The sequence below is a fragment of the Capra hircus genome, chromosome 3 (genome assembly GCF_001704415.2).
Source record: "Capra hircus breed San Clemente chromosome 3, ASM170441v1, whole genome shotgun sequence".
Classification (NCBI taxonomy): domain Eukaryota; kingdom Metazoa; phylum Chordata; class Mammalia; order Artiodactyla; family Bovidae; genus Capra; species Capra hircus.
Window position 1 is genome coordinate 101,673,020 of NC_030810.1, and position 18,235 is coordinate 101,691,254.

The 18,235-nt window shown below is 48.4% G+C and overlaps 4 non-coding genes and 1 pseudogene across 4 annotated transcripts; 3 read left to right on the plus strand and 2 right to left on the minus strand.

The window, feature by feature from the left end:
- TRNAQ-CUG lies at positions 6,547–6,618 on the minus strand. Its single transcript has one exon. It is a non-coding gene; the product is annotated as a tRNA-Gln (tRNA).
- Positions 8,971–9,044, plus strand: TRNAN-GUU. Its single transcript has one exon. It is a non-coding gene; the product is annotated as a tRNA-Asn (tRNA).
- Positions 9,202–18,235, minus strand: part of LOC108635626 — a 19,842-nt pseudogene continuing 10,808 nt past the window's right edge.
- Positions 9,650–9,722, plus strand: TRNAV-CAC. The gene has a single exon. It is a non-coding gene; the product is annotated as a tRNA-Val (tRNA).
- TRNAE-UUC lies at positions 10,220–10,291 on the plus strand. The gene has a single exon. It is a non-coding gene; the product is annotated as a tRNA-Glu (tRNA).

Here is an 18,235-nt window from a genome sequence, read left to right on the forward strand (position 1 = left end):
ATACTCACCTAGAAGTGAAATGAACCTCGCTCAGTCTTGTCTTACTTTGTGACCCCATGGACTGGAGCATGCCAGCTTCCTCTGTCCAGGAGATTCTCCAGGCAAGAATACCGGAGGGGGTGGCCATTCCCTTCTCCAGGGGACCTTCCCAACCCAGGGATTTAACCTGGGTCTCTTGGACTGCAGGCAGATTCTTTACCTGCTGAGCCACTAGGGAAGTCCCAAACTAACCTGGGGTGACTCAAAATCAACCGCATGTGGAGGACATGAGGCACGGCTCTGACACTTAGGCAGTCACAGACTGTTTGGTCAGGTCAGTCAAATCAGTTTCTCTTCCATTTCTTAACATATCAAATCTAGAAATTGCAGTTTTAAAAAAGGCATACAAATATCAAGGTACTCAAGAGCACTGATTGCTGAATCATAGAGGATGCACAGTCAAGTTGTCTTACAGTATAGACAGTACTTATGTACCCAAAATACCAACACATTAAATATTTGCATGTATAATAGGTATAAATCCTATCAGGGCTCAGAATAATAATCTTTACTTCTTCATTGTATCCTAAGAAAAGTGTTTCTTCCCTAAGCCAATATACATAACAGAAAAAAATAACACCAGTTTTTGGCTGGCCAAAAAACACAGAAGGATGGCTAGTATTGCCTGGAGATGTATTTTGTTCCAAAAGACTGGACAGAGAGGTTGACTCAAGGAGGAAGGAGGCAAAGGGGAGGCTCTTGTTATGAGGAGGAAGTTCACGGCTCCAGGGTGAGAATATGCATCTTCTTTTTGGAAAATCAAGCTGTTGAGTGGTAACAAACAACACAAAGTCAAGGTTTATGGGCACAAGGACCTGAAATGGACTTTGACTCATAAAGGAAGATAATAAATCCATAGAAAGGATGTTGAGTGATCGCAGAATGGCCAGGAAATGTGGAGAACTGGGCTCTCACAAGGGGCAAGGACAGAATCAGGTAAGGTTAGAAGTGGGATGGGTGGAGATGTGTGTTCTTCCCATTTCATCGAGACTGCATATCGATCCTGATCCACAAGCAGAGAACTGGCAATGAAGGGTGGTCCAGCTACATCTGAGCAAACTTCAAGAAAACTTACGGACCAAACTGCAAGAGCAATCATGGGAGCCATTGTCTTGATTCCGTTTACAGAAATTTATAGAAGTATCAAGTTAATTCAAGGTGAAATAAATAAGCATAGAGTTTGTCAAAAGATTCTGAGAATAGTGACAACAATATTTATGATTTCACAGCTGATAATATGATTCATCCAGTAGTTTCTAAATCCAGGCACATCTGACAACAAATGCTTTCATTCCTCCCATTTTAAAACAGAAAGAAGGGAGGCACAAGAAATTTTCTTTATTTGTCTAAGGCCACATAAGGACAGAACTATTTTTACAACCCAGAATTTGTGCACCCGAGCACAGATAGTTGGGTCTCTCTTCTCAGAAGTGGGTGTATCAAGATTTCTCAGTTGTAGGGATGGGAAGAAGACCAAGAAGAGAGAAGGCAAGAGAGGGAGGGGGGAAGGGTAGAAGCACAAATTCTTTTATTCTCTCCTTCCTCCCCTCTCCTTAGGCCTCCTTGATTCTTGCCTGCACCAGCCCTTTCCCTCCTTTCCCACTCTGCTACCAGACTGAAACAATGTTCAGCTCTAAGGATTCCTGCCCAGGCCTCCTGGGAGGTCTCAATGCCTTCCTCCCAAACCAGCCTTCCCAGCTTGGTTTTCACCCTTTCCCGCTCCCAGGTGGACCTCACAGAACGTAGGCTACCCAGGCTGGAATGCGGGAGCTCCACTCAGCTGGGGCTGCTCCGGGGGCCTTTCCATTGCTCACTCCACTGGATGCTGTAGATTCCAAAAACTGGGATGAAGGCTTTTAAGAAAGAACCGTTCACTTCGAAAACTTTTCTGTATTTCCATTATCAACGGTCTTCATGGGACGAGGGCTAAAGACGATAATGTATTCATCCAAGTCCTAGAGCATCCCAGTGACTGCCCGACTCTGTCACCGGCTTGCGGACACAGAACGACCATCTCCGAGATCTCAGTGCTTAAGTCGCTAAGTCCTGTCCGACCTTTTGCCACTCCATGGACTTAGCCCGCCAGGCTCCTCGTCCATGGGGATTCTCCAGGCAAGAATACTGGAGTGGGTTGCACGCCCTCCTCCAGGGGACAGTCCCAAACCAGGGATTGAACGCGGGTGTGCTCCACTGCAGGCGAATTCTCACCGTCTGAGCCCCAGGGAAGCCCACTCTGGTGGAAATCCCCTGGTGGACACGGGAGACCTAAGCACAGCCCCGGAGGCCTATGCCAGGGTGGGCAAACTCTCACTCATTGGGTGTAGGCGAGGAAGTGGGAAGAGCCATCACGGGAGCCCACCTGTGTTCAGCTGTCCATGGATCTATTTCGGTTCAAGCCCGCAGGATTGGAGCCCTGGCCCCTGGTATCTCTGGGGGCTCTGGCATCTGTGGTCAGTAGAAGGCACGGAAATGGCACCGTTTCCCTGGGGGCAGGGGTCTTATCCTAGGAAGAAGTGTCCACTCCAAAGACTCCAGGAATGGCCAGTACTGCTGTCTCCGCAGCGCAATCGGTTAGCGCGTTCGGCTGTTAACCGTAAAGGTTGGTGGCTTGAGCCCACCCAGGGACAGTGGGGTGACATTTTAGAGACCACCAAAGAGACTCCTTTTCTCCAGGAGAACACCAGAAAGTGCAGCGGCGAGCCGGCATGCAGAGAAAGAGCACAGGAGTCAGGAACAAAGGAGCAGCGGAGAGGGCGGGTCCCGGGGGATTGGAAGCGTCGACCATTCCTGAGACCCCAGAATGCTGACCGCCTGCGCCATGACGAGGGCCACCGAGGCGCGGGCCCGCGGCGCGGGAGGGGCGGCCTCCACACCGCTGGGCAGCGGAGTCTCCTGGCCTAGACGCACCCACCGTCCCCGCCTCCTGCGGCTTCCGGGAGCTCGGCAATCGGCTGGGGCGACCCCTGAGCTCGGGTGCGGAGTTAAGGGTTTGAGGCCTCTACGTTGGGTGCGGGACCCCGAATGCAGCCTATGGGGGCCCGAGGATCCTCTCTTGAGGGGAGATGAGGAACCCTAAAGCAGGGCTTCCAGGTTCCTGTTTGAGTATTACAATTTGGTGGTGTGGATGCTGGTGGCAGCATCCGGGATTTCATGGATACAGTGTTAAGTAACGGAGGTTGACCCGTTTCCGTAGTGTAGTGGTTATCACGTTCGCCTCACACGCGGAAGGTCCCGGACGGAAACAGGTTGCTCTCCCCTACCCCCACCACCCAACCGCGGAGATTTGCATTTGCATCGGCAAAGGCGAAAGGCAGGAGGTTAGGCAGCAGGCTCAGCAGCAGGCCGCTGAGGTATTCTGACGATTACACTGCTTTCTGACGATTCTTACACTCATCTTTCTCCTGAAGAAGCGAAATAACCTCTTCTCTACAGTTCCTTGGTGGTCTAGTGAATGGCAAGGATTCGGCGCTCTCACCACCGCGGCCAGAGTTCGATTCCCGGTCAGGAAAACTTTCTTTCTTCCAGGGTCTGCACGCACACAAGTCACTCTCTTCCCGCCCAGATCGGAACTGTATTTTGCTTAAAGGTCCAGTGCAGAACATTTCTGCACAGAGTTTCTAAATGCCGCTGAGTCCAGGCCTCAGGTTCCTTGACCTCAGGCTGGCTGTTGGAGCTGAGATGCCGTGAACAGCCTGGGCTGGCCAGCTCTGGCCTCCACTTTTTCCTCCTGGCATGGTAAACCCAGAATCTTACTTAGCAGAGTTTCCATTCAAAGAGAAGGGACCAAACCAGTTAACATCATATTCTTTCCTTATGTAAAAGTTATGACATCACTTGATAATAACATGCCGACATCTCAGGATCGTTCCTTTACTTTGGTGTCCCTCTCAAAGCTATCTTCTGTGGGACCTGTCTTCCAAGGACAGGAACAGCTTGGCCGTCCAGAAGAGGGCCCTCTTGGCCCTTCAGAAACCTGGAATTTGGTCTCTTTTGGATGTAGAGAGGGTATGTGTGTTAGTTGCTCAGTCATGTCCGACTTTTTGAGATCCCTTTGGACTGTAGCTCACCATGCTCCTCTGTCCATAGGATTCTCCAGGCAAGACTACTGGAGTGGGTTGTCATTTCCTTCTCCAGGGGATCTTCCCAACCCAGGTCTCCTGTATTGCAGGCAGATTCTTTACCATCTGAGCCACCAAGGAAGCCCAAAACAAACATGACCACAATGCATTGACCAAGAATTAAACTGGGTCTCCCACGTGATAGGCGAGAATTCTACCACCGAACCACCAACGCCCCTCCTGAGAGACTTTTTAAAAGAATATCCTAGATGGTGTTTTATTCAGCTGATTTCCAAGTGCAGGCAGGCCTGTCATGCCCTGTGCTTGGAGGATGGTCTAGGCTTTCATCCTCTGCCCTCTGCAGCACTGGCTGCCCTCTGGCCTCTTGCAGGTTGCTTTGGTGGGCAGTTAGTGGTGTTTTGATCATCTGATTGGTGGAACCACCTCGTCCTCACCCCCACTGGCTCAGTCATGTCTGACTCTTTCAACCCCGTGAACTGTAGCCAGTCAGGCTCCTCTTTCTATGGGATTTTCCTGCTACTTTGCTGGAAACCCATTGGGTCAGTGCAGCTGCCCCCTCCACTCTTGCCTGGCTCCTTGTGTCCTGCAGGGATCATAAAGTGTTCTGCAAGGACACAGAGGTGAAAAGTCCTTCCCTGTGGCTGGTGGAATAGAGAACCAGATGGGATCGTGTCCAAGGGAGAGGGAGTATCCTCAAGAGCTTTCTAGGACTGTTGTGTGGGTGCTCTTGAAGAAGGAGTTCATAGGGCCTGGACTCCCTCTTAGGCCTGTTCATGCTGATCATGCTCGGCCACCTTTCCAATGGACTCTGAACTCTGTGTTTAGTGCCTATGAAAACAACAACAGAAGGATAAGACCCCCTCCAGACAGGGGAACCTTGAAGATCGGATCTAGGTTACTCACTGCCTAAGAGAAAACATACACTAATCACCCCTTCCTCCAGAGAGGCCATAAATTTTTCTGTATCAATCAGAGTGTAACGTCGGGTTTATTGATTATTGGCTAATTGTTTGACTGTTTGAGCACATGAGCACATAGCACGTGAATGATGGGGTTATTTGGATTGTATTTTCCTTGGTTTATGTAAGTCTCAAGGAATTTGGAGTGGCGGGTTCAGACACGTACACATGGGGTATAAAAGATTTTCACAAATGCTGGTCGGGGTCCTTGGCTAAGAGGAGACTCTGCCTTGGGCCCGCCGGTGTAATAAACTGCATTCCACTATCTGCATTGTCCATCTGAGTGAGTTTGTATCCCGGAACGCATGGCTACAACACTGTCAGGTGGGTCTAAGCCCCAAGATAATAATGCTTAGTCTTGTGTTCTTCTGGCCTTGACCCAGTCCCAGGTCCAGTCCAAATTCAAGCACAGAGGCATCCAGCTTTACCACACATATTCCACTCTCCCTCTCTCCAAAGTGCGGTAGTGAACCACCTTTTCTATCTCAGTGAATACAACCCACGTGGGGTTTTTTCTTTTTTCCCTTGAACTTAGTGTTTTCCTGAAATGTAACTCAGGAATATAAAAAACGTTTAGCTTTAGATAAATGAGTGCTCTCCAGGCTACGTTCAAGAAAAACTTTCAAATTGATAGTAAGGATGAATCTTGAATACTTTTAACACTCTAGATAATTCTAATAATTGATGTATAATTGTATAGAAAATATTTGTCCTGTCATATTCTCAGAGATGACTCCTGGTATGCCTTACCCAGCTTTAATAATTTTGGTCTAAAAACTACTTCATGTTGACTTTCAGATTTTCTAAAAATGTGGAAAATATTGGTGCCATACTATTCCAGATTGTAGAAGTCTTGCATTTATTTTCTATTCAAAATCCTAATGAAAGAACTGCCTTAATGTCCTGTATTGCTTTGTTTCCCATAAGTAAACTCTAATTCCAAAAAATATTTCCATTTATAAAATTCAAAACTATGTGCCACAGAAATTTAAATATACGATATATTTTTCTGACGAAGATTAAGTCTTTTAGTTATAGAAATCATAGTTACTTATATTCCCCTTTCAACATGGGGGTAAATGTTTTTCAGTATCATCTAATATGTGAATATCTGACATGGCAGCTCATCCCTGCAACCATTTACTCACAAGGACAACCGTGTAGTTACAAGACGTGCAGTGGGAAGCCGCCTCGCGGGGGAGGACTCCGTTGACTCAGCCTCTGCCTTTTACTCCAGAGGCCCAGGGGACCCAAGAAAGGGGCGGTAGTGGCTGGGCCGCTGCGCCCCTGGCCGGGGCTTGGAGGGCAGAGATGGGCAGAGCCGCCCGGGTCCAGCGAGGACGCCCCAGGTCGGTCCCACACCTGACCGCCGTGTCCGTGTGAACCTGCCACTGAGGCTCGCGGGAGACCTCGGGCGGGTCCGATTCGATTCAGGGAGTAAAAAGTGTTCTTCTTCCAACTAGGCAGAAAGGTCCCACCGAGATTTGAACTCGGATTGCTGGATTCAGAGTCCAGAGTGCTCACCATTACACCATGGAACCCCTCAGGAGCCACCTGGCCTCCATCGCCAGAGAACGGGATATGCTCCTTTACCTCCATACCTCGCACCTATAACCTCAGGACAGTTCTTCTAAGGCCCTGAGGAGACTCCAATATGGTTCACTCCTGTGGGTGCTCATCCCTCTCGCTTTCTCTCTGCTCCTCTCCTTTGATCGACTCAGCTCACTCTCACCTCAGAAAATGAAGTGAAATCCACTTTAGGTTTTGTGCCAGGGAGGACCCCCTAGGTCCCTACCACCAACCGCATATTCTGTTTAGGTTAACCAGAGTGTCCCATCTGGAGGTAAAATTTCTGCAAATAAGAGTGTTATTTTCTTTTTCTTTGCCTTCACCCTTTTGCCGTAGCCCAGAGTGGGCAGACGGTTGTCAGGGCAGGAGGCGGGGTTTCCTGGGTCCCTTAGTTTTCTCACAGTGCTCATCACACTCCTAAGCCGCCACCATCTCTTACCTGTAACATATAAAGTTTGTCAGTGGTGGAGTGGGAATGGAGGCAGGAGAACTCTTCTTTTATTCTTCATATATTTCTGATTTGGAGAGGGGTAAGGAACCAGAGATAAAATTGTCAACATCCGCTGGACCATAGAAAAAGCAAGAGAGTTCCAGGAAAACATCTATTTCTGCTTTATTGACTATGCCAAAGCCTTTGACTGTATGGATCACAATAAACTGTGGAAAATTCTGAAAGAGATGGGAATACCAGACCACCTAACCTGCCTCTTGAAAATCTGTATGCCAGTCAGGGAGCAACAGTTAGAACTGGACATGGAACAACACACTGGTTCCAAATAGGAAAAGGAGTACGTCAAGGCTGTATATTGTCACCCTGCTTATTTAACTTCTATGCAGAGTACATCATGAGAAACGCTGGACTGGAAGAAACACAAGCTGGAATCAAGATTGCCGGGAGAAATACCAATAACTTCAGATATGCAGATGACACCACCCTTATGGCAGAACATGAAGAGGAGCTAAAAAGCCTCTTGATGAAAGTGAAAGAGGAGAAAAAAAAGTTGGCTTAAAGCTCAACATTCAGAAAATGAAGATCATGGCATCTTGTCCCATCATTTCATTGGAAATAGATGGGGAAACAGTGGAAACTTTCAGAGTCTCTGGGGGGGTGCTCCAAAATCACTTAAGATGGAGACTGCAGCCATGAATTTAAAAGACGCTTACTCCTCGGAAGAAAAGTTATGACCAACCCAGATAGTATATTCAAAAGCAGAGACATTACTTTGCCAACTAAGGTCCGTCTAGTCAAGGCTATGGTTTCTCCTGTGGTCCTGTATGGATGTGAGAGTTGGACTGTGAAGAAGGCTGAGCACCGAAGAATTGATGCTTTTGAACTGTGGTGTTGGAGAAGACTCTTGAGAGTCCCTTGGACTGTAAGGAGATCCAACCAGTCCATTCTGAAGGAGATCAGCCCTGGGATTTCTTTGGAAGGACTGATGCTAAAGCTGAAGCTCCAGTACTTTGGCCACCTCATGTGAAGAGTTGACTCTGATGCTGGGAGGGATTGGGGGCAGGAGGAGAAGGGGAGGACAGAGGATGAGATGGCTGGATGGCATCCCGGACTCGATGGACGTGAGTCTCAGTGAACTCCGGGAGATGGTGATGGACAGGGAGGCCTGGCGTGCTGTGATTCATGGGGTCACAAAGAGTCGGACACGACTGAGGGACTGAACTGAGCTAAACTGAACTGAAGTTATTCTCACAACAAGTGTATATTTGTTAAATTTACAATGTGAGTAAAAATAGCCATTTAAAGAAAACACTCAGACAAACGAGCTATACTCACTTAAAGAGAAGTCAATGTCTCTCAGTCCTGTTCAACTCTTTGTGTCCCTAGGGACTGTAGGCCGCCAGGCTCCACTGTCCAAATTCTCCAGGTAAGAATACTGGAGTGAGTGACTATTCCCTTCTCCAGGGGATCTTCCAAAATCAAGGATTGAACCAGGGTGTCTTGCATTGTAGACGAATTCTTACCATCTGAACCCCAAGGGAAGCCCACTCTGGTGGAAACCGCCTGGTGGACGCAGGAAACTGAAGCCCAACCTCTGCCCCGGAGGCCTTTGCCAGGGTGGGCAAAGTCATTTGTTGGGTGTAGGCGAGGAAAAGGAAGAGCCATCACGGGAGCAAGCCCGTGTTCAGCTGTCCTTGTATCTATTTTGGTTCAGGCCAGGAAGGTTCGACACCTGGGTGGCGGTTTCTCTGGGGGCGCTGGCATCTGTGGCGGGTAGGGGCAGGGAAGTGGCACCGTTTTTCTGGCAGACAGAGCGCTCACCCCGGGAATGAGTGTCTACTCCATAGAGAGTCCCAATGAACCCTGTAATGCTGTCTCTGTGGTGCAATCGGTTAGCGCGTTCGGCTGTTAACTGAAAGGTTGGTGGTTCGAGCCCACCCAGGGACGGTGGGGGTGCCATTTTAGGCAACACCAAAGAGACTCCCTTTTGCCAGGAGGACACCGGAGAAGTGATGCGCCCAACGGACTTTCAGAGAAAGAGCACAGGAGTCAGGTGCTAAGGAACAGGGGCGAGGGCGCGTCCCGGGTGGATTGGAAGCGTCGGTCATTCCTGAGAGCACGGAGCGCTGATCGCCGGCGCCGAGAAGAGGACCACCGAGGCGCGGGTCCGCAGCCCGGGAGGGGCGGCTTTCACGCCGCTGGGTTTCGGGGTCACCTGGGCCTCGGGCGCACCCACCGTCCCCGCCTCCTGCTGCTGCCGGGAGCTGGGGAGTAGGCGGGGGCGACCCCTGAACTCAGGGTGCGCAGCTGAGGATCTGAGGATTCTGCGTTGGGTGCGGGGCCCCGAAGGCCACCTGTGGGGGCCCGAGGGGCCTCACTTCAGGGAAGAGGGGGAACCCTAAAGCAGGGCCCTCGGGAGCCGCCGTCTCCGTGCCTGAGAGAGCCTGGGGGCTCCAAGGTTCCTCTTTGAGTCTTAAGAGTTGGTGGTGTGGTTCGAGGTGGCGGAACGTGGGGATTTCATGGATACAGTGTTCAGGAATAGGGGTTGTCTCGTTTCCGTAGTGTAGTGGTTATCACGTTCGCCTCACACGCGAAAGGTCCCCGGTTCGAAACCGGGCGGAAACAGGCTTCCTCTTTCTTTTTCTCCCGCGGAGATGTGCCTTCTCATTGGCAAAACCAACAGACGCGAAAGACACCGGGTGCGGCAGGGGACGCAGCTGGAGGAAGAGGTGGTGACCACCTGCAAGACTCTTTATTCAGCGCTAGGAGATCTGGAGGTGGACGGATCCACTCATCATCCTCCACTCATCACCGAGCCTGACGACAGAGAAAACCGAGGTTCACAAAGAGAGCAAGACCTGGGCTCGGCAGCACGCAGCGCTGCCGCTAGACCAGGAGGGACCCAGTCCGCTACTTTGTGTCGTTGCCCCAGAGCAAGAGCGACGCCCAGGAAAGGAGAGGTGAAGGCCGATGAGCCGCGAGGGCAGGGCTGGGAGCCTTGCACAGCTGCACACAGCCCTGGGCCGCTGCGACGTCGCCTTTCCAGCTTGCTGACTTTCCGAAGGGTCATCTTCCACTCACCTTTCACCTGCAGAGGCTAAACAAGCCTGTTTGTCTACAGCTCCCTGGTGGTCTAGTGGCTAGGATTTGGCGCTTTCACCGCCGCGGCCTGGGTTCGATTCCCGGTCAGGGAAAACTTTCTTTCTTCCAGCGTCTGCACGCACACGAGTCTCTCTCTGCCCTCCCAGATCGGGACTGTATTTTGCTTAAAGGTCCAGTGCAGAACATTTCTGCACAGAGTTTCTAAATGCCGCTGAGTCCGGGCCTCAGGGTCCTGGAACTCAGGCTGGCTGTTGGAGCTGAGATGCCATGTGCAGCCTGCGCTGGCCAGCTCTGGCCTCCACTCTTTTCTCCTGGCATGGTAAACCCAGACTCTTACTTAACAGAATTTCCATTCAAAGAGAAAGTGAGGCTTCCGTTCCAAAAATTCATTAAAATCCCAAACCAAAAAGCTTTTGTAAGATACTAAAAGTTTGCAAGAATACGAACATCCTATATTCTGTACCTAAGTGCCCAGTTAACATCACATTCTTTCTTTGGATGAGAGTTATGACATCACTTGATAGTAACGTGCGGATATCTCGGGATTGTTCCTTTGTTTTGGCGTCCCTCTCAAAGCTAACTTCTGTGGGACCTGTCTTCCAAGGCCAGCGAACAGCTTTACCGTCCGGAAGAGGGCCCTCTTGGCCCTTCAGGCACCTGGAATCCGCTCTCTGTAGGATGTAGAGAAGCTATATGTGTGGTAGTCGCTCAGTCCTTTTGGACTTTTTGCCATCCCTTGGGCCGATTATTCCAGGGAAGAATACTGGAGTAGGTTGCCATTTCCTTCTCCAGGGGAATCTCCCAGCCCAGGTTTCCTGTATGGAACCAGCGAGGACCAAAAGAAACACAACCTTAATGCATTGGCTGGGAATCTTACCCGGGTCTCCCACGTGGGAGGCGAGAATTCTACCTCTGAACCACCAATGCTGCTGAAGAAAGAGTGTTTGTAAGGGCAACCTAGAGGGAGTTTTATTCAGGTCTTTCTCAAGTGCAGGCCACTCAGGCCCTGTGCTTGTAGGACGATCTAGGCTTTCATCCTCCGCCCTCCGGGGCACGGGCTGCCCTCTGCCCTCTGGCCTCCTGCGGGTTGCTTTGGCGGGCACTCAGGTGTGCTTTGGATCCGTCGGAGTGGTGGAACCGCCTGGTGCTCGTGCTCACCGGCTGAGTCTTGCCCAACTCTTTGCAACCCCTCGGACTCTAGCCCACCAGGCTCCTCTGTCCATGGGATTTCCACGCTCCTTTGCTAGAAACCCATCGAGGCAGTGCAGCTGCCCCCTTGGCTCCTGCCTGGCTCCCTGTGCCCTGCCGGGAGCATAACGTGTTCTGTCAGGATACAGAGGGGAAGAATCCTTCCGTGTGGTTGGAGGATGGAGAACCAGATGGGAAATGCTGCAAAGAGAGGGGAATATTCTCAAAAGCTTCCCAGAACTGCTGTGTGGGTGCTGTCGGTTGGGCGGCTGCCCTAAGACAAGAATGCTTAGTCTTGTGTTTCTGGCCTTGACCCAGTCCCAGGTCCAGTCTGAATTCAAGCACAGAGGCACCCTGCTTTCCCACACGTATGTCATTCAGCCTCTCTCCAAAGCGGAGTTCTGAACCACCTTTTCTATCTCAGTGAATAGCAACCACGTGGGTCTTTTTTTGTTTTTTTAACTTTGCTTTGCTGAAATGTAACTCAGGAATATAAAAAAGTTTTAGCTTTAGAGAAATTAGTGCTCTCCATGCTACAAAAAAGAATAAAATTCAAGTTGATAATAAGGATGACTCTCGAATACTTTTAACACGCTAGAGAATTCTAATAGTTGATGTATAATTACATAGAAAATGTTTGTCCTGTCATGCTCCCAGAGATGACTCTTGGTATGCACCACACTACTTTAATTATTTTAGTCTAAAAACTACCTCATGGTTAGTTTCAGATTTATTATTTATAAAATTTAAAATTATGTGTCCCAGTAAATTAAATATACCATATAATATCTTTTAAATCAGGATTAAGGCTTTTGATTTAAGAAATCATAGTGACTTAGTTATTCCCCTTTCAATTTGGGGTCAACGTTTTTAGGTATCATCTAATGTGTGATTCTAAGCAGCATTTATCAGACATGACTCAGCTCCAATCTCGATTTGAAGATATATCATTAACTTTAAGTTCTTTGATATTAAATTGGTTCAATTAACATATAATCTTTGCCTGGAGAATTTCTAATTAAGTAGAAATAATAATGCCCATATTTTTATAGGTTATAATAGGAGAGCTCTCGATTACCAGCTAAAGAGAATGTGTCAGTACCTTTAGGAGATATTCCTGAATGTAGCCATACATCACTTGAAGAAGAGTACAACACATGGACTCTCTAAGTTAAGGCCTATTGCTTACCTGAAGTACTTCTTTATTTAAAAAAAAAAAAAAATCCGGATTCTTAGTTACCTGCCTTCTAGGTCTCAAGTCACCCATTTTCCCATGTGGTATGTAATTCTTTTTTTAGTCACTGCTGGGGTCCTTAGGTGCTGGCAGGCAGATGAAAGTGAGAAGAACATGGCAGGTTGTTCTCCTGCTGTGATTCTTATGTGTGTGTGTGTGTGTGTGTGTGTATCTCATTTTTGATGCCTCCTGGTGTGAATGGACCAAGGAGTGGGACCTTGACTTTGCTCCTGATACAGCAGTTTTCCAGGAGAAGGGCCTGGTACCTGGTGAGCACCTAGTAAGTGCTTGCTGACTGAAGGACTCCTAATGCACATTTCCAGAAAACTGATGAAGAGGACAGAATGTGGGTAAGATCCACAGAGGCCTAGATATAAGGGACAGAAAGGCACAAACTCCAAAAGGGAGAGAGAAGGGCAGAGAGAAATGTCCTAGAACGTAGAGACATCTCGACTGAGTACGGAAATTCTGAAGAGCTCTTCTTTCGTCACCAACTTCAACTGAGGAATCAGTGGAAGGGGAACCAGAAGGTCTAAGGATCCAGATTTGTACAAGATGTATTATAGGTGCAGGTTTCTGTAGGTTGCAACAATTTGTCTCAAATGAGACAATTTTTGCAGATGTAGCCCCGTACTGTTGAGATATCATACAGAGAGAGTCTCAGGCTTGCAAATGCGCCCATATACCAGAGGGAGACCCCTCATTAGATTGTGTGCATCCAACCAAAGCCAAAATACAACTCATGAAGGGAAGAGGGTAAATGTCTGGGACCAGTGGGTTTTTTTTTTTTTTTTTTTACTCCTGTAATCCACAAGCTGCTCTGCAAGAGGCTCTCCAGAGTCATTCTGGCTGGTCTTGTCTGGACTCAATGACTTGGTCACCACTGAAAACAGTTACAATTGTTAGAATACTTTCCAATCAGCTTGGAAGCTTAGCTGCTGAATATGTGCAATCTCTGGGAAATGCACACATTGTCTTTTCGTTGTACCTGCCGCTAATTGAGTCAGTAGGGCACAAATCCCTTTGTTAGAGTAACAGACAGGTGTATTGACAATTTCTTGTGATGGCAAGACCATGAAGAAAAAGACTCTTTCCTTGAGTCGGCAAAATACATTGGAATATAAATTAGCACATCTCTTTAGGGAAAACTAAGAGCATAAAGAGATGCCTTCAGTTTCTAGCCAAGGTGCAGTGACAGAAATCAGATTAACCCTCCTTCCAAATCTCACTCTCCACCTTTGTCCCACTCCCAAAGGAATAAAAAGACAAAAAAACGTGAAATACTGATTTCTAAGACACTGGAAATCAGGCAGCAAAGAACAGCAAGCCTTAAGAGGTGACAAACAAACAAGATGAGTCTTGTCATGGGCCCACCTTCCTGCTTTCAGTGAGTTCCCATGCTGGGCACCAAGAGGAGGATTTCAGGTCAATTTTTCATTTGACTCTGGAGATGAAGCTGAATATCGGTGGAGAGTAAGGCAGCTAGAGCTCACAGGACAAAGATCCAGTGATTCTTATTTGCAAAGTAGATGTAAAGAGAAAAGGTATAGATATCAAAGCTGAAAGGGGAGTTCGGGGAATTGGGAAATTAGGATTTACCTATATACACTATTGATGCTATGTATGATAGCACCCTTATGGCAGAAAGTGAGGAAGATCTAAAGAGCTCTTGATGAAAGTGAAAGAGGAGAGTGAAAATGTTGTTTTAAAGCTCAACATCAGAAATCTAAGATTAGGACATCCAGTCCCGTTACTTCATGGCAAATAGATGGGGAAACAGTAGAAACCGTGGCAGACTTCCTTTTTCTGGGCTCCAAAATCACTGCAGATGGTGACTGCAGCCATGATATTAAAAGATGCTTACTCCTTGGAAGGAAAGTTATCACCAACCTAGACAGCATATTAAAAAGCAGAGATATTACTTTGCCAACAAAGGTCCATCTACTCAAGGCTATGGTTTTTCCAGTGGTTGTGTATGGATGTGAGAGTTGGATATAAAGAAAGTTGAGCACAGAAGAATTGATGCTTTTAAACTGTGGTGTTGGGGAAGACTCTTGAGAGTCCCCTCGACGGCAAGGAGATCCAACCAGCCCATCCTAAAGGAGATCAGTCCTGGGTGTTCATGGGAAGGACTGATGTTGAAACTGAATCTCCAATATTTTGCCCACCTCATGCAAAGAGCTGACTCATTTGAAAAGACCCTGATGCTGGGAAAGATTGAGGGCAGGAGAAGAAGGGGATGACAGAGGATGAGATGGTTGGATGGCATCACCGACTCAGTGGACATAGGTTTGGGTGGACTCCGGGAGTTGGTGATGGACAGGGAGGCCTGGTGTGTTATGGTTCATGGGGTCATAAACAGTCAAACATGACTGAGCGACTGAACTGAGCTGAACTGGTACAATAAATAGCAAGTGAGAACCTATTGGATGGCATAGGGAATTACTGGATGCTCCTGTGGTTACCTAAATGAGAATGAAATCCTACTAAGAGGGGATATATGTATATGTATAGCCGATTCACTGTGCTATTAACACAACATCATAATTAACACATTGTAAAGCAGCTATACTCAAATAAAAGTTAATAATAAAAAAAGAAACATGAAGAAAGGTCCAATGATGAGACAGTGGGAGACAGAGAATGCTGGGATATGAAAGGGTCTCCCTCAAGTACTCAGCAGAGTAATGATCCGGGTATCCTTATGAAGAAAGTGCCTGAGGCCAAGGAAAGAACATTTTTAAAAGATCCTGGAACAACGCCTGGTGCTCACCACACAGGACAAGCAATCGTATGTAAGTGATCTCCCCACACAGACTGGACTACTTATAACTCATGGGCCATTGGGAAGAACATTCAAAAAACTCTTGTGATGGACAGGGAGGCTTGGCTGTTAAAATGCTGCACTCAGTATCCCCGTAAATTTGGAAAACTCAGCAGCGGCCACAGGACTGGAAAAGGTCGGTTTTCATTCCACTCCCAAACAAAGGCAGTGCCAAAGAATGTTCCAACTACCACACAATTGTGCTTATCTCACATGTTGGCAAAGTAATGGTCAAAATTCTCACTGTGAGGTTTTCACAGTATGTAAACTGAGAACGTCCATATGTGCAAGCTGGATTCAGAAAAGGCAGAGGAACCAGAGATCAAATTGCCAACATCCGTTGATTCATAGTAAAAGCAAGAGGGTTCCAGAAAAATATCTACTTCTGCTTTCTTGAGTACGCCAAAGACTTTGACTGTGTGGATCACAACAAACTGTGGAAAATTCTTCAAAGAGATGGGAATACCAGACCACCTTACCTGCCTCCTGAGAAATCTGTATGCAGGTCAAGAAGCAACAGTTAGAATCAGACATGAAAGAACGGACTGGTTCCAAACTGGGAAAGGAGTATGTCAAGACTGTGTGCTGTCACCCTGCTTATTTAACTTCTATGCAAAGTACATCATGTGAAATGCCTGCCGGGATGAAGCACAAGCTGGAATCTACATTTCTGCAAGAAATATCAATACCCTTATATATGCAGACGACACCAGGTTTATGGCAGAAAGCGAAGAGGAAGTAAAGAGCCTCTTGATGAAAGTGAAAGAGGAGAGTGAAAAAGCTGGCTTAATATCCAACATCCAAAAAAGTAAGATCATGGCATCCGATCCCATCACTTCATGGCAAATAGATGGGGAAACAATGGAAACAGTGAGAGACTTTATTTTCTTGGGCTCCAAAATCACTGTACATGGGGACCACCGCCATGAAATTAAAAGACGCTTGCTCCTTGGAAGAAAAGCTATGACCAACCTAGACAGCATATTAAAAAGCAGAGATAGTCCTTTGCCAACACAGGTCAGTCTAATCAAAGCTATGGTTCTTCCAGTAGTTGTGTATGGATGTGAGAGTTGGACTATAAAGGAAACTGAGTACCAAAGAATTGATGCGTTTAAACTGGTGTTGGAGAAGCCTCTTGAGAGCCCCTTGGACTGCAAGGAGATCCAACCAGTCCATCCTAAAGGAAATCAGTCCTGAATACTCATCAGAAGGACTAATGCTGAAGTTGAAGCTCCAATATTTTGGCCACCTGGTGGGAAGAGCTGACTCAGTGTAAAAGTCTCTGATGCTGGGAAAGATTGAAGGCAAGAGGAGGAGTGGGTGGCTGAGGATGAGATGGTTGGATGGCATCACCGACTCAATACACATGCATTTGAACAAACTCCAGGGTTTGGTGAGAGACAGGTGAAGCCTGATGTGTTGCTGTCCTTGGATCGCTACTGAAATGAAGAAACTGGGGGAACAGTTCCTTACAACCAGAAAGCTCCATAGGGCCTACAACCAGCCCCATCTTTCTCTGCTCTGAGTCACCTTGTAGAACAAGCCACAGTCAGCGAATCCAAGGAGGGCACAGGACAAAGCTGACTGCAGGATACTTTGACCGCCTGATATCCCCTCACCTTTTCATCTGGGCCCTACATCGTCTCTACCTGTGACACCTATTATTCTCTGAAAACCAAGAAGTTCGTCCCTTGTGAAGACACTTCGCTTTCCCTCACTCCAGCACACCCGCGGGACAATCTGATTTGAGTCAGAGAACAAAAGGGAACGAATTCAACTCTATACCGCGGTTTCCAGCCATAGACACAAGGATGAAGAGTGTCAGGTCTGCGGATTGAGCTGATCCAGGAGGAAAAGCAGGCCGGTCCTCGAGCCCGCTATCAGGGGAGGCCCCCGAATCAGGTCACGATCAGGGAGTAGATGGACCCGCCCATCACCAGCTGAGAACCAAGTGGCCCCTGCTTCGCAAGTTAGCAGGTTCAGAAAGAGAGCTTGACCTCTCACCACACCTGGATTCCAGGTCTTCCCTCACGACCTGCGGAGCCTACCTTGTCCAGTTCTTGGATGAGGCTGAACCTCTGATCCAGGGGTTGGGCGGGCGTCGTTGCGCTTTGTCACACCTTCGGGGCAGGGGATGGATCCGTCCCCTCGGCGCGCTCCACTCGCCGGCCCGAAGCCCTGTGCCCACCATTTCTGCTGCAGGGAGCCATGTGTCTGTGGTCCCTCGGGCGTCCGCTGTGCGTCCACCCTGACGGGGAGAGGACCACCTCACCCTCGTCCCGTCCACGTGGGACGTCAGCATGCCGGACGCGACAGAAAACGATGAATCCGCTCCTCTGTCTGGACGTGGGAGGTGACAACTAGGACCTGCAGGGGAGGAAAGCAAGGCGAAATCTCGAGAAACGCCCTGATCTAAAGCCCTTTTCAAGTCTGCCTCTTTGGGAACTCAGGCCTCTAGCGCGCTTGAGGTGCTGTCGCGCTCACACTCTCGACCGCACTCGAGTCCACGCGGAACCAGGAGGAGCCCTGCGGCCTGGGGGCCGGTGCGCATGCGGCCCGCGCCTGCCTCGGGGTCTGAGCCCGTGAACCTCAGACGCGAAGGCAACGCCGCACTGAGAAAAGGAGGAAAGCCACTGCTGGAGGAAAGGGCACGTGCATTCCCCAGATTGAGAAGCTCTACTGCTAAAGGAAACCAGAGACAGACAGACACACACAGACAACCTTGCATTAAAACCTTTCAGCGAAAAGAAACTCTGCCTGCTGTGAGGTACATACGAAGACCCTTCAAGA